The sequence below is a fragment of the Akebia trifoliata genome, chromosome 7, assembly GCF_017979445.1.
Source record: "Akebia trifoliata isolate Shusen 1 chromosome 7, ASM1797944v1, whole genome shotgun sequence".
NCBI lineage: Eukaryota > Viridiplantae > Streptophyta > Magnoliopsida > Ranunculales > Lardizabalaceae > Akebia > Akebia trifoliata.
The window spans coordinates 18,433,896-18,450,667 of record NC_141381.1 but is presented as its reverse complement, the minus strand read 5'-3'; the positions used below and the strand labels follow the sequence as shown (position 1 = coordinate 18,450,667).

Genomic DNA, 16,772 nt, shown 5'->3' with positions numbered 1-16,772 from the left:
CCCTACTATAGGTCAAGAATAAGGCTGTGCTCCCTGATGACGTCCAAACTCATCCTTGGCCGTGACTTAATCTCCTCGAGAAGCCTAGTAGGGATAGTAATAGTTACAATAGTAGCAACAGTAATAGTCATAATTGAAATAGAAGCAGAGATAGAAGTAGAAGTAGCCTACCCCCCCCCCTCCCGCCTATGCACTAAGGCCAATTAGCCTACTTCTCTAGTGAGGGTGGAACCTCGAGAGGCCAAACTCTTGTTCTTCTTCTTGGTTGGGTCAGTGGGAGGAGTAGTCCTTATGGCAGGTGAAGAGGAAAAGGAAAAATTTGAGAGGTTAATATTCATGGCATTTGAGAACCCTAGCAGAATTAGGTGTGAAAGAAAACCAGAAACAAAAGTAAATGAAGGATCAAAATCTTTCGAGATCTATTTTGCCTGACCAAAGGAATCCTAACCGGATAAGGCCCATCATGTAAGTAACCAAGGGAGTGCATAGGCAAGGAGAGAAGGGAAATCTTTCGAGATCTACTCGGCCTGATCAAAGGAGAATCGTTGTGCAAATGGTCGAGACAAAATATAAAGGAAATTTTCCACCGCCACCCCCTCAATAGCTCTAGTTTGGAGGTCTACTATCACTAGTCTCCGATCTTTGGATACTCTACACCGCTCTTTCCTAACCTTGACAACGGAAAAGGTAGAAGAATCTATGAAAAAAAAGAAAGCACAAGTTATAAACAGATTAAGTTGTAGACAGAACAGTAGATTGAGACACAGCCAGAACCTAAAAACAGTACCCTGAAAGGTCTGAGGGAGTCTAAACCCCTCATGAGGAATGCCAAGAGTGAACTCCCAATTCTCGAAGATAAACATAGGGTCCTTTACCACCTTTTGTTAATATTGGAGAGAAAATGAGCCAGTGTTACCTCTGCGTTCTTGGAAGATAGCGAATAATACCTTGGGCATTGGGGGATGACTTTCAGATTGTATCTGGAGAGGAAGTTATTGGGGGGTTTGCCCATCTTCTCTATAATCTATACCAAATGATAGAAGTTGTCAGATATTTGACATGGGGCCTGATTTATCTTACTCAACACCTCCCTAAGGAAGAGAGAGGGGAAAACTAAGGCCAGCCTTAATTTGGCCACTATAAACCAAGATTTCTCCCTGACTGCAGTTGCTAGGGTTATTGGGGTCATCATTGACCCAAAGAGACACAGAAGTAGGGATGTAAAGCCTCATTCGAAGTTGGTTATGTTAGCAGCAATTGAAAGAATAAATTTGTAAAAAAAAAATAGAAGATTACCTCAATCTGAAAGAGGTAAGAGTAACAATGAAGTAGAAAGAAGAGAAAGAGAATTTCTCATAGAATGCAAAGAGACGAGATCATAGAAAATAATAGCACAGTAAGAAGGAGAATGAGCACTAAGTCTCCTATTTATAAGAGATAATAAAATATTACATACGCCTAAGAGGACAGCCTAAAATCCAACCTAAACGTCGTAGTTTTGGGGTAGTGCAGATGATAGTGGGGCATATGGACAGACACAAATGAAGATTGATTTGTCTTAGCTATTAGAGATGATTTGAAATGACGTCGCATTACATGCGTTAATTCATGAAGAGCATAAGTAATTATAGAGAATCAAAACAGTCAATGAGAAAGAAGTTATGTGTCTCAAGAGACAGAAAGACTTCACGTTTCCTCAAGAGGGGGTAATTGTAGAAGAAAATCATCGTGTAATTATCTAAGCTGTACATGTGTCCAGGCCGGTTAAGTGGTACTATGCGCAGAACAGAATACGGGGGCTGCCCAGTAGTAGGTCAAGTCAAAACAAAGATCTTTTTAGTATTGCTAAAAGGACATCAAAGCACTGAATGGAACCTAGTCTACCAAGTAGAGTAGACCTGACCATAGAATAATCGTAATCTAATATGTGCACGTCAAGCCCAGAGATCTCTCCAATATAGTATGACCAATCCAGGAGATCCCCATTCCTTTTGTGAATCCACAGAATCAAGCAATTTTCCAGGATCACTATCCATGAGAAGGGGAAACCCTGATTTGCATCAAGGGTTCATAAATAGTACAGTTAGTACAGAAAAAATGATCTTCTTGGTAGATTGGAGGTATAACCAGTTACTTAGGTTATTTCCTCTACTTCTCTAAGTTGAATATCGGAGTAATTTTGGCAGGTACCACGCCGACACGAGGAGGAAGGTGACAGGAACGACTTTGGATCAGTGAGACAGAGTCTATTAGCACTGTCCACCAGATTTTCACTGCGCATATAGTATCGCCATAATTTGTTTTAGATACCTCACTAGTTGATGTTACACTTGAGTATCTTGGATTGGTGGTGTGATTGACTTTTACTCCCCATTGAAACCTAGTTTGGAAGAAGTAAACTCCATTCTAATTAGAAATGCATTAAAGCCTGACTACTTTGTGCATGGCTGGAAAATATGCATAGACTAGCTTCACGGGATATATGATGATCATTTTCTAGTTACGTTTGACCTTACCACGAGATGTGTATCCTCTTTACTTGGTATTCTTGTCAATTATTGAGGATTTGTTGCACTTCAATGGTTGGTTACTTGTAGAGCTTCTATACATTTTTCAGGCTAAAGGGCCTATGAGAAGACGTGAAACCCAGACTGCATGTGCTCGACACTTTCATCCTTTCATGCTCCATTTCTTCATTCATTATGTGATACAGTTTTTGGTATTGATGCCATCCCTTGAACTACTTTCTAGCGGGGTAGCATTAAGGGGGCTTTACAATTATAGGTTCAAATTGGACTTAGTGGCAATTGTCAGTCTATCTAAAAGACACAAAGGAAGTTGATCTAATCTGGGGATGTTTTTTGTTAAGAGGATCATTCTATGTAATCATTGTTTTCAATGTTAGTCCTTGAGCTTCATAGGAGGCTTTATTGTTATAGGGTAAAAATGTATTTGTATATATTGGGTATGTAGTTGAGTTGATTTAAAATTTTCTTAATTGATTTGTTGGGGATATTTGTAAATGAATGGGAGATTTTGTAACCATAATTGTATTTGGAGCATTTTGTTGGGAATAAATATAATTGTAAGTGAAGGGGGTACTTTGTAATAATTGTAAAGGAGGTTATTTTATAATAATTTTAAAACAGAAATTGAGGGAGTTAGTAATAATTTCTATGAATTCTCATTCTTTAAAGAGAAGAAAATCTTAAAAAGAGAGAATAAGATACACAGAGAAAAAGAGAATGGAGATAAAGAGATGGACATTGGATTCTAAATAAAGATAGAGAGAGAGAGAGAGAGAGAGAAAGGGGGATCTGGAGAAGAAAGAAGAGATGGAGTAGCAAGAGAGGAGTTTTCTCTCTATATAAGAGAAAAATCCATTAATGGAGCTCAAATTAGTAAACTTTTCTAGTATTCTTCATTTAAATTTTGATTTTCTTTGCATTTTCTCTTAAATTCTTGTTCTTCTTTTTGTAATCTTTTTCCAGTTTCTTTTTCTCTAATTTCAATCCATCAAGAACACCAAATCAGAATCGATCACCTTACTACATTGTGGGATTGAATCACAGATCATTCTCCTTGTAATGGGAACGAGATAAGCTAAAAACTCATCACTGTCCCCCAACTCATATTCAAATCGAACCCATAGAGGAGGAGAACACATTTGTGCAAGAGTTTGATGGATCATACTAAGATAAGGTCAAGATATTCCATGCTTAGTTTAGATATTAGGTAGTAAGGGCTTCACACAATAGTGAGTTAAGGAGTCCTAACTTTAGTTCTTAATTTTGATGTCCATACTTACCTTCTGATCTAAGGAGCAACACCAACCTCTTTGGATTGAGATAAAAACTAGATTAAATAGGGTAAATGGCTTTTGGTGGATAATTCTCTCTAATTGCATTCCATATTTTTAGTTTAAATTTTAACAACTTTCATTTCTGTTTTTTGTAACTTACTATCAACTCAAACTATTTTAATCTTTGGATTTGATCCATCTCAACTTCAAGCGTGGTTTTACACCTTATCCATTTTGATTCGACCCTTTGTTTGCCAACCAAGTTAAGGTAAATTTTAAATTCTAAAATTCTGATAGAATACATTGACTACGATCAAAATTTTGGCGTTATTGTCGGGGATAAGTATAGTAGTTTCAGTTTGAAAGGTTGTGTTCTATCCATTTCATTTTCTAGCACTTCAAAAAAAAATTTACAAAAACAAAACATTTTCAATTTATTTTAATCTGAGTGCCAACAGAAGAAGATTGTGAAAAATTAGATCAAGAATTTACTATTTTAACCGCACCATGAGATGTCATTATTGTGTCGCGGTGTAACATAGCGCTCTCTGCCTCTGATTTTTTCTAGAAGCTTCTGTGATACGATAGACAGCAATGACAATCTCCATTTTTCTTAATTTTTTTTAGTTTAGTATAGTCTTGACATTTTATTTTATTTTTTTTTTTGTAAGATTTCTCATCTTGAAAAAAGATCAAAGAAAGCTTCAAGAATTTTTTATTTTTCTTTTTCATTTCTTTTGGTTAGGTTTAAATCCTATAATAAATTACTTTGTGTAGAGGGTAATATTCGCACAATTATCCAGACCATACACGTGTCCAAGCTGGTTAAATGGTACCATGCGTAGATCAGCATAAGGAGTGCTGCCCAACATAAGGGAAGGTTAAGGTAGAGAGCGCCTGGTCTGGCTAGAAGGGTAGCACAACACTGAGCAAGACCTGTTTACTAAGTAGGATAGGCCTAGTCAAAGAATATCCGTAATTTTGGTTTGCACGTCAAGCCCAAAGATCTCCCCAGTATAGTATATCCAATCCCAAAGATTCACATTCCGTTTAGGATCCTGGGAATCAAGGGATTTTCCAGGATCACCTCCCGCAAAAAGGGGAAACCCTGATTCAGATGAAGGATGTATAAATAGCACAACGAACATAAGCTTAAGGATTTTTTGATAGATTGGGAGTCTAACCAGTAAAATCCATAATTCTTTTACAACTCTAACTTAAGCGTCGGAGAGTTTTTGGCAGGTACCACGCAGGTGTGAGTAAGAAGGTGAAATGAAAGACTTCGGATCAATGGGGCAGAGTCCATCAATACCGTTCACTGAATTCTGACCCCCACACTTTGTATTAGGTTTTTTGTATTTAATTTTTTTTAAATATCCAAGAAAACTTGAACTGTAATAAATTAGGGAAGGATTGCAATTGAACAATACCATCATGGCTCCTTAGGTTTGCACATCAGATTTGAAATTGGTGGCCTAAGTTGACTCAACTCATATTTCCTCATCTAGAAAGGGAGGTATTATTCTTCACACCCACATATCTTGTACTAGTAGGTTACTCATTGCTTTTATTTGTTAATTTTTTATTGTATCTACTTGGATCACTTAATTAGTAAAGAGCACCCCTACCAAGGGATGGCACCAAAAAGATAAGGATTGTAGGTCATTACCAATTTCTCACTCTAATTAGGAAAATTAATTCACTAGTTACCAAATTCAAATTAATTAAAATCAATTAGTTTTGGACTATAGGGCTCATGAGCTTAATAGGAGAAATCATGTTCAAGTTGCATCGATCGCATTTCTTGATCATTATCGGTGTTTAGGATGATCTTACCCTACAAAAAGGGATGGTCTTTGTATATTCTAAAAAATAAGGTGATTTAAGAATATCATTGCTTAAGCATTATACACCACCTCTAATCTAGATATCCGATTGGCCAATTTTAATTCATAGAATAGAAATGGAAGGCTAGTTGCGTTATTTCTATCTAGTTAGAAGCTATCTAGAGTTAGGCATCCTCTCTATGTCAAATCTTTTCATTGATTTTTGTATAATTATATGTTTTACATTCTTAGTAGACATTCGAAGAGTGAAGTAGTAGAACCTATCGATCTTGAGATTGAACATACCACCAGAAGAATTCTTAAGAAGCCATCATTACCCATGATGGTTGATCGTGAGTGAACATTGAACGAGCTTTTTGTTCCTACTTTAGCTACCCCACCCACATGTATTGTTTTACCTTTTAATCATGCCGATCAATTCAAGATTAGGCCAGCCACCAAAAATATGTTACCTAAGTTTCATGGACATAAACATAAACAACCTTACACTCACCTCAATAGATTCTTGACCATTTGTCAAATCTTTAGGAATCAAAAATTTGATGAGGAGATTGTCAAACTAAGATTGTTTCCCTTTTCATTGGAAGATCACGCAGATGCATGGTTAAACTCCCAAGCACCCAATTTCATTACTTTTTGAGATAGTTTATCCAAAAAATTCATTGCAAAATTTTACCCCATAAAACACACAATGTACTTGGCTCAATTGTCACTTGCAAAACTAATCAAGAATCATAGTGAGATGTTGAGATAGTAAAAGCATCTAGTTTCTTTGTTAGATTATTCATGCCACTCATTAGGCTAGTTATAACATTTTTGAGATGAGGGTCTATCTTCATCTCATATATGCTTGACTTTTTTGTTAGATCTTATTTATTGAACTCTCTATGACTAGTGTTTTAATTTTGAGTTATTTTTGCTAACTCAACCAAGAAATCATACGCATGATTGGGGACTCGATTCATGAGTTGAACTTTATGTATGGTCTCAACTAGGATAAGCTAACTCATGGTTAGTCCTCTATAAAAACTTTGCACCAACTGTACTTTGTTAATGCCATAATGTAGGCATTTTACCAATAAATCATTGAATCTCTCCCAAATTTTGAAAAATTCTTCACCAAGACACCCTCTAAAATTCTTAATAGCATCCTTCATTTTTTCAATTTTGGCCATGGGGTAAAATTTTGCAATGCATTTAAAAAATTAATGCCTAATTCTTAAGCCAAACGCACCACCCAGATAATAGGTATCATCGCATATTCTCTTATAAATAAAATAAACTTATCAAACAAAGTGGTTTACCATAATTTCTCAAGTTCCATACCAATCTTAATAGCCTATAGAATGTAAAGCTTTAGTCCCAGATCTCATAACCAATTACAATCCTTCATCCAATAATAATCATCTTTAGAATCTATGATGTTAGAGTTGATGAAGCAACAACAACAGCTCATCTAAAAATAACAACAACAACAACAACAACAACAACTGATCAATCAAACTCAAACTAAAATCAATTAAGTCACTGTTCAATCTATAAGGAAGATGGAAGTTCAGTTGGGTCAGTTAGCTCTTTCCCAATAATGAAATGAGAAATGTCAATTTTTTAATCAAAACATTCAACCAATAGTTTAAAATGGACCAAAAGGATAATATGAAATAGGAAGCCATTCTTAAGTTTTACAAGAATCCATTCAAGCTATCTACACCCATAAAGTCAATAAGAAAGGTGGACAACAATGTCTTTATTGACAAAAATCGACATGTCCTAGAGAAAGACAAGATTCAAGTATATGAGAATTTAGAATCTCCTCAAAGAAAGGCAAAAGATTTGGAAAGTCTCCTGATTGTTCCACTAATTCCACGAGTACCATTTTCCCATCACCTTAGAGATAATAAGACAATTTGAGGGTATCTTTGAAAATTTTAAAATATGCACATTAACATTCCATTCTTAGATGCCATCAAATAAATATCTTTAGTATGCGAAATTCCTTAAGGATTTGATCATTGTAAAAAAGAAAACACATTTTTCCTCAAGAAGTCATCATCACAGTCCAATCTTTGTCTCTCGTTCAATAAATAACTGCACCAAAATTTAAAAATCCTGGATGTCCGATAATTTTTGTTCATATTAGAAATGAAGTGGTTGAAAAATATCTTCTAAACTTAAGGACGAATTTAAATCTTTTACTTTACTCGATTTATAAACAACTAGGTTTGGGGGTATTGAAATCCATCAACATTACATTGAGTCTAGCCGATAAGTCAATTAAGATTTCGAAAGGAATTGTCAAAGATATGATAGTGAAAATCAAGGATTTATATTTTTCCATCAACTTTGTTGTCTTAGAAACAGAATCAGTTTGCTCAAAATGGTCATCGGACCTTGGTTACTTGCAAATTTTGGGTTTTTGAATCCTCTAGAAGTTTTTGTTTACATCATAAGTTTTTGTCTTTTATATAATAAATGTAAGAGCATTTTAGTCTTTGTAATTAAATATCTTGTTTGCTTCGGCAATCAATGTCAATAAACATTTATTATGTAAAATACAAAAAAGACAACGATATAATTAGAAAATGAATGTGGTGGAAAATGTTAACATTCTTATAAGATCTTAGATGTTATCTCGATAATATACATCTTAAGGATACTTATCCTGAGGATAAATCTCAACTGTGGAATATTGGGTTTACATGATTGGGTCACATGTTTTTCACACAAGTCATTGGAGCTTGACCCCCTATATAATTAGTTAGAGCCGTGGTAAATTGACTAAAAAAAGATATTCAGATATACTCAATTGATAGGGAATGTGCACTAAACCAAAAAATTTCGAGATACACAAAGACAAAAATCTATGATTCTGTGCACATTCACATCAGTTAAGTGACTATTTTTTAGTCAATTTAGTATTTATTCAATTAGTTAAACTAATAGAAATACCAAATTGAACTTCGATCGGATCCCAATTCAATCAGTTGAGCAAAATTTTGGTTTGATTATTGGTCTGATTTTTAAAAGATTGGAAAGAATCCCTTCCCGCAGAATACATGAAGTAATTTTTCCCTTCTGTTTAGCCGAAGGAAATATTGATCAGAAATGGCATCTCTCAAATGGTGGGCTCCATTTTCAATTGAACTTTAAAAGTTACAAATGTCATTTGAGAAAACATGAAGGGCAAACAATGTAAAATACCACAGCTATATTAGACAAAATCCCCCTTATTTAAGCGGCTAACATGCAGCTGCCAATTAAAGACCAATACCAAATTGAGTGAAGAGAAAACAATAAGACCCCCATTTTCTCTCTTAGTTTCCCAAAACTTGTCCTTTTCTCTCAGAATTTGAAAACCAATACCCATTGCGCTCTTATCTCATGGATTTCAACAACTCAACAACCAATCCCTCTTCCTCCTCTTCATCTCCCATAAGTATCCATGAAAAGAAGACTAAGAAAAAACAGCAACAACAACAACAACAACAAGAAACGACAGGAAGATTTCTTGGTGTTCGACGACGGCCATGGGGAAGATACGCTGCAGAAATAAGAGACCCATCAACCAAAGAGAGACATTGGCTTGGCACTTTTGATACAGCCGAAGAAGCCGCCTTAGCTTACGATAGAGCTTCTCGCTCAATGCGTGGTTCACGGGCCCGAACCAATTTCATTTACTCTGACATGCCACCCGGTTCTTCGGTCACCTCTATCATCTCCCCTGATGAAGCCCACCAACACCTCTCAGCCATCTTCACTCCTCCCCCTCAAGACCACCACCCCACTACCAACCAATTCTTCTTCACTCATGATTCCGGCAATGTGTATCATTTTCCCGGTGGATTTTCTCTGGGTGACTCGTGGGTTACCGGCAATAATATCTCTCAACAACAACAACAACAACAACAACAACAACAACAACAGCAACAACAAACACAACCCTCAATGGTTGATGGTAATGCTGAGCACCACCAAATGCTCTATAATGAAACTGAGCTTCCTCCATTCCCTTCTGACATTACGTCCAGCTCAGTTTGTTTTGGCTCAACCGTATCGCCTCAAGGTTACGATATGGGTCAGGGAGTTTGGGATGATATGACGAGTTTGATTGGGTACTCTGATGATCAATTGATAACTGGGCTCGACTCGGTGGGGAATGGATCGTGTTTGGATTTCAACTCGAGTGAGTTCGTCCATAGCCCACTTTTCGGGCAAATGCCACCCGTTTCTGATACAGTTCCTGGCGTTATGGATAATTTCGACTTGGGTTCTTCTGCTTATTTCTTTTAATGCTTGTAACGTTTCTCTTTAGCTTCTATGGTTTTCGGTGAGTTTTTTTTTTTCTGTTTGTTTGTCTTTGTTTTGGTGTGATGCGGTTGATGGGGCCACAGAGGGTGTTTGGTGTGTCCGTGAGTAAAGTTGACTTACTGTTTTTCTTCGAGTTTGGAGTTTAGACTACTATATATATAAAGTTTGATAAAAAGTTTCAGCACGGGTTCTCGTGGAAAAAGCTTTCTCCATTGCCACTATGTTTCTGTGCACGTGGACTTTGTCTTAGTGGACCCTTAGAAGGATATAAGCCTTGATCGGTGATTATTAGCCACGTCATCTCTTTTGGGAAAATGATGAAATGACAAAAAGAATTTACTGCAAATCTGACGTGGGATGTGTACAAAAGAATAGACGTGTTTCCTCGTGATACGAGTAAAAACCATCTACGGTTATGTATCCATGTCCACATCAGAATTGTGAGAATCACAATAAATCTTGTGTCACCCCCAACACGACTCTTTTGAGTTGTGATATCGTGTTAGAGTCATGACAATCTGACGCTCTTTTTCCAAGGGCACTTGTACGACCCCATCAAAGAATCGTAGATCCTTTGCTTGCGGAGATACACAAGAAAAAGATTCAGTGCTGATTGTCCAACTAGAAAGTCGGTCAATACTCTTCGGACGTGGCATGGACATGGAATCATAGATCTTTTTATCGGAATACACAAATGCACATCTTCAAGTCAAAAAATCATTATTCAAAAATATTTATGATTCTGTAACTGCCAGGTCAGAGAGCCTATGGGGGACCTCATTTTTAACAAAAAATAAAACATCCATAGAAGTTTGCTTTTGGTCTTAAGGATTTTTGGTTAGTAGTAGAAGAAGATAGGCATTTAGATCATTTATCATTAGTCTATGAAATCATATTAAGGTACCACATGGAAAGTTTTTAAAATGAAAAATGTGGCAGTAATGTTGATTTTGACATCGTTTCACACATTGTTGACCTTGATGTGTATATGAGATCATAGATGCTTATCGAAGGCACATCATGTGTGAAATGATGTCAATTTAAATGTCACTCCGGCACAACTCCAAAACGGAAAATGTTGCGCTAACATCCTATGTTCAACAATGCACTGACGTGGCAATATGTATAGAGGCATATATAGATGCGTTTTCTTGAGGTGAAGTGAAAGTATCTATAGTTTTATGCACAACCACGTCGATGCAATGTCATAGAATGTCAGTGTAGAACGGCTTATCGAGAGCATCCTCAATTTACAAAATTGCCTTCATTAGGCTTCATGTGGTCATTTGGTACTATGTGAAATCCAATATTAGTTTTTTTGTGATTTTCTTGCTCGTATGCCACCTTGAGTAATTTTAAGGGAAAATTACTTAAAAGGACCCTCACGGAAGGGCATCCTTCTAAATAGTCCCTAAGTTATCAAAGGTAACTTAACATGACATTTAATAAACTTTTTCTTTCTAAATGGTCCCTGGACCTCATTTCTCACGATTGAATGCCTTAATCGTTCGAACTCATCATTTTCATTCAAAAATTAGATTTTTGACATCTCAATCGAGCTTCGAAGACTCCATTCCGTCAAAAAAGATTTAAGAAAAAAGCAGCCATTTTCAAAGATTTTTTCAAATATTTTGAAGATGAATTTAAAAAAAAGATAGGATGTTTTCACTTTTTCTCTTAGTTTTTGGATGAAAATTGATCAAGGATGGTTCTTTGGGGTTGAAGTCATCTAAACAAGTCGTTATCTCAAGTTTTTAATCGATCTTTCCATGTATTTTAGTCGGAAAAACTCGAAAATTGAAAATGGGTGGATTTTACTAGGGTCGAGTTCACCACTTTTTATTTAATAAGTGGTGAACTTGACAGTAATTAAAAAGCGCTGAGTTTCACAATGAATAAAAAGTTGTGAACTCAACAATACATAGTGGTGAGTTCGACAATAAATTTTTTGAACTTGAATCTAAATGAAAAAGCATCGAACTTGATAATAAAAGTTTTGAACTCGATAGTATAAGGGACCATTTAGAAGGAAAAAATTTACTAAATGTCATGTTAAAACCCCACGCAAAACTTAAGGACTATTTAGAAAAGAATCATTTTACTAGGGTCCTTTAAGTGATTTTTCCTAATTTTAAAGAACCCCTCTAAATTTTGGTGGTACTTAGAGTTATCCTTTGTTTTAAATTAATGATACACCATTTGACTTCTATCTTATAATTTATTTATTTTTCGTCTTTTTATTTATTTATTTATTTATTTTTGTCTTCTTTTATTTTATTACTTTTCTAAGGGTAAGTAAAATATCCTAACCTTCTAACTTTTGATAAAATCCTATGTAATTTTTTTCCCAAAAATCCATCATCTTCCGATTCAAGCTTATTTTTATTTTTATCCCTTTGTCTTCAACCTAGTTAAAGGGTTTTTCCAAGAGGTTGTTGAAGATAACCTTGAAAAGATTTAATATGTTAAACTTGTTAGATTTTACGCATTCAAAATCTATAACATAACTTTAATATACTTTTCTTTTTTCTAATAGGATATAATCTATTGCATATCTCAAACATACTATCTATTATGAAACCGTTGATGAAAATGTTGGAGGTGTGTCTTTCTATCCACATGTTCCTTGAAGCTTTCGAAACCCCAATCAAATTGATCATTTCCCTTTTTGACTCACATTTTCCCTTCTCTCTGTATAGATCATCTGGGTATTAGTGATTGATGGATATCACTCTATTAGAACTCTTTACTTTATATGTTTTTCACACTTAGTTCTTTCTATTCGTATGTTCCAATGTGAGGTCGCTGATCCTTTTTATAGATGAATGTTGAGGGCCTAGAGTTATTATCTTAGTAAAATTCTTATCCATCAAAGTCTCTTACTATCCTTAAAGAATATTAACAATTCTAATGATATTGGGACTCTTTAATATTGATATTTGTTATGTATATAGAATCCTTAAGTAATTACACAATAAAAAACCTTAAGATCAATTGGGTCACACGACATAGAATTCTAACATTTTTCCATTTGGTCCATTAGACCGATTGTGCTAATAGTGAATTTCAAAATATTTTGAAAAAAACTCAATTTTAGGAGTTTATAACCAAAAAAATTATTTTATACATGATCATAAATTTTAAAATCATTAATATTCTCAATATACAATTAGATTCTTTAATGCTATCTTTCGATTAGATATTAATGTGATTCATGGCGATTGTATGCCATCTATGTCATACTTCCATCCATGTACCACACCATCAATACCCTTTCTGATATTGTCTTTAATTGTGCCCCTTTAATTTGTTTCATCTAGATATTTTTTGTATTACTTAAATCCAAATAAAATATGCATAATATATATGGAAACAGGAAATAAGCATAAATAAACTTTATTTAGTATTAATGTTAATGTCAATTCCATAATCACCTTAAAGTAATATATTCTAAATACGTAAAAGATTTTCCCAAAAGACCCATCCTGATAACATATTATTCTCTATAAGCTTTTAGTGATAATCTTTTTGTCAATGGATCAGATATCATTTGAGTGGTGCTAATATTTTCTAATGATACTAACTGTTTCTAGATTCTTTTTCTAACCACCAAGTACTCGATCTTCAAGTGTTTAGCACCATTTGACTATTTTCCATTATTAAAGAAGAACACAGCTACGATATTTTAATAGTATATTTTCAGCGACCTAGATATGGTCGACAACCCCAAGTCTTGAGATAAAATTTTGCAATCATAAAACATGACTCGTAGTCTCAAAACATGCCATGAATTCAGCCTTCATAGTGGATGAAGCAATAATGCTCTACTTCACACTCCTCCACGAGATAGTTCTTCTTACTAGTAGAAAAATAAAATATGATATAGACTTTCAACTATCAGAGCATCTAATAAAATTGGAATATGAGTATTCGATCAATTCTAAATAATCTAATATTTTATAAGTGAGCATGTAGTCCTTCGTCCCTTGTATCTATTTCTTGGTCACTTTGATATCTTCCTAACATTCTAACTACAAAACTGATATCTCGTCTGGTATAAGTCTAAACGTACATCAAATTCCCAATAGCTAAAGCGTATGGAATATCCTTCATCTGTTTTCTTTTTAAATCATTTTACAGACATTACATTAAGTTGAATTTGTCTCCTTTTCCGATAGATACGTCACCAATAGAACAAGATTGCATATTATATCTATCTAATACTATGTTGATATAATCTTTCTGAGACAACCCTAATAATCCTTAAGATCGATTCCTAAGGATTTTTATGCCAATAACATATGTTGTCTCCCACTAATCTTCAGATATATATACTATTCAACAATGTTTTTCTTAAATTCAAAGAAGGTAATTGTATCACGAAACTTTATATACTATTGCCTTGAAGTTTATTTAAGTTCGTAAATGGATTTCTTATGTCTATAAGCTAATTTTTGTTTTCTCTTTTTTGTGAACCCTTTAAGCTGTTCCATGTAAATTTTTTTTATCAAAACTCTCATTTAATAAAGTTATTTCACATCCATATGGTGTAACTCCAAATTCTAATGAACCACCAATATCATAATGATTCTGAGCGAGTCTTTTTTTGAAACTGAAGAAAAAGTCTCAGTGTAATCGATGTTGTGACGTCCTTAAAATACTAACACAAAACCTCATGTCAAATCTCGAGATACTAGGTGGCGCCTCAAAATTTCTGTATGATTTTCTTTGTTTATGTTAGCATTCCAAGGCACTAAATACATGTTTCACCTAATAAATAATATATTTTATATCCAACATATATACATATAAAGTATAATAATAGTGGAAGCCTATATAATTGAGTTCAAGTATTTTGAAGGTTTTTTCCTCCCAAGTCACATGTTCAAATTTATTACAAGAGAGAAAAAAACATTTGTGTTCTTTGGTCCACAAGTAAGGATCATCATCTTCTAAAAAGAAGGGTTCTCCTAAGTTCATCTGACTTAGGAGACAATTGGTAATGGTCGGATCATCATGACAAGGTAGGGATAAATAGTAGGCTTCATCTATGGTCAGGTCGAATAGCTCATAGTCAATGGTAAGAACTTCATTGGGGATTGTCATTCTGGTGGAGTGGGACTAAGTGGTTTAAGATTGACTAGGTGGATGAAGAGGACTGGGTCAAATGGGAGTTGGGTGTTGGACACCATATTCAAGGTCTAAGAAGGTTGGTAAGTGGGTAAAGGGTTGGTGGTAACATTTGACTGCACAAGGGCAGAGATGACAACTTTTTTGGGGTCGATGAGATTCTGAACGGCATGACGAAAAATGACGTAACAATCAATAAGGTGATCATGTTTTTGGTGAAACTCACAAAATAACTTGGGATTGTGAGAAGTAGAGAGTGGGTTTGGTAAAGGTCGAGGTTGGAGGGGTTTAATGAGTTCTTTCTTTAATAATTTCTGAAAAATGATGCTCAAGGACATCCCAAGATTAGTGAATTGTCGACGTGGTCAAGGTTGACTGGGACTAGCTTGGTTAGTAGGTTGGGTAGCAAATTGAACGAGTACAGTTGATGTATTGGCTACATAGACATGATTGGTGCTAAGCTTAGGATTAGTGAAGGGATTTTTGGACTTATTATTAGAAAGGTTGAAAAGAACTCTAGAGGCAAAAAGCATTCTCAAGTTGACTCTCGACTTGTGACAAAGATTCGAATGTAGAACGGTATTAAGTGACTAGATGTTGCATATACCCTTAGATGAGATTTTTCAAGATAATAACTACCTGTTCATTTTTTGAAGGCTTATCTCATATTTGTATAGTCTTAGCTATCCAACGATTGATGAAGTCAGTAAAAGTTTTCCCATTCTTTTGCTTGGTTGATTTTAAGTCTCATCGAGAAATCTCGATTTAAGTACTATACTTGTATTGATGCCAAAATAATTTCACCATATTCTCCCATGTCCTAATCGTAGACAGGTTTTGAGACATTAGCCATCGCAATGCCAATCCTAATAAGGTACATTGAAATAACGTCATTTATTCATTATTGAGACCCAAAGTATGCATGTTAATGACATACACCTTGAGATGTGTTCTTATGCAATCTACCCCATTGAACTTTTTCATCTCTACCATTACAATTTTTTCAAGTAAACGAATCCTAAGGATGTGATTCAGAGCCTCGATGTCTGCTGCAATTTCATTAATTTCCTTTATACATTTTAGGGTCGTCTCCAACTGAGATATCATGTTGGCTAACATAGGACTTTCATTGAAGCGTTCTTCATTTCCATCGAGCTCATAAATCTTTTGCAGGTGCCTGGTTGTATTGCCTTCTAATCTTTTCCCCTTTGGATCGCTAGGGGGGTTTCTTACTAACTTTGAGATCCATTTTAATACCTCCACTATGCTTTTAATGTTATTTATGTCCATAGTGAAGACTGTCATGATCTTATAGATTTCTACGAATTTGGATTCTAAGACCATTTCTGAATGTTCACTTGGTGCTAATGTTTTCCCTAACCAACCTGACTCTCAAGCCCAACTAGGTGGTAAACGCTTGATTTTATGCGCAATGGCAACCTCAAACCCCATCAAAGGTAAATTAAGGATTTATGATTAACGAATGGTTCCTCTTGATAGTATGTTTTATTAACTTTTTTAATTAGGAATTACTAATTGATGAGACATGCTAGTCAAGCCAATGTCCGACGAAGTGATTTAATATTAGATAGGAATTTATTTTGAGAGACTTCTAACAATGATTAAAGTTTGTACCAATTTATGAATGTTTTGTTAAAAAATTACTTGGCACAAAATAAATTGAA

At 34.9% G+C, this 16,772-nt stretch overlaps 1 pseudogene; it reads left to right on the top strand.

Annotated features, from left to right (window-relative positions):
- The first annotated feature begins 8,956 nt into the window (after window positions 1-8,956).
- LOC147398313 (ethylene-responsive transcription factor LEP pseudogene) lies at window positions 8,957-10,139 on the top strand (annotated as a pseudogene).
- The last annotated feature ends 6,633 nt before the right edge of the window (window positions 10,140-16,772 follow it).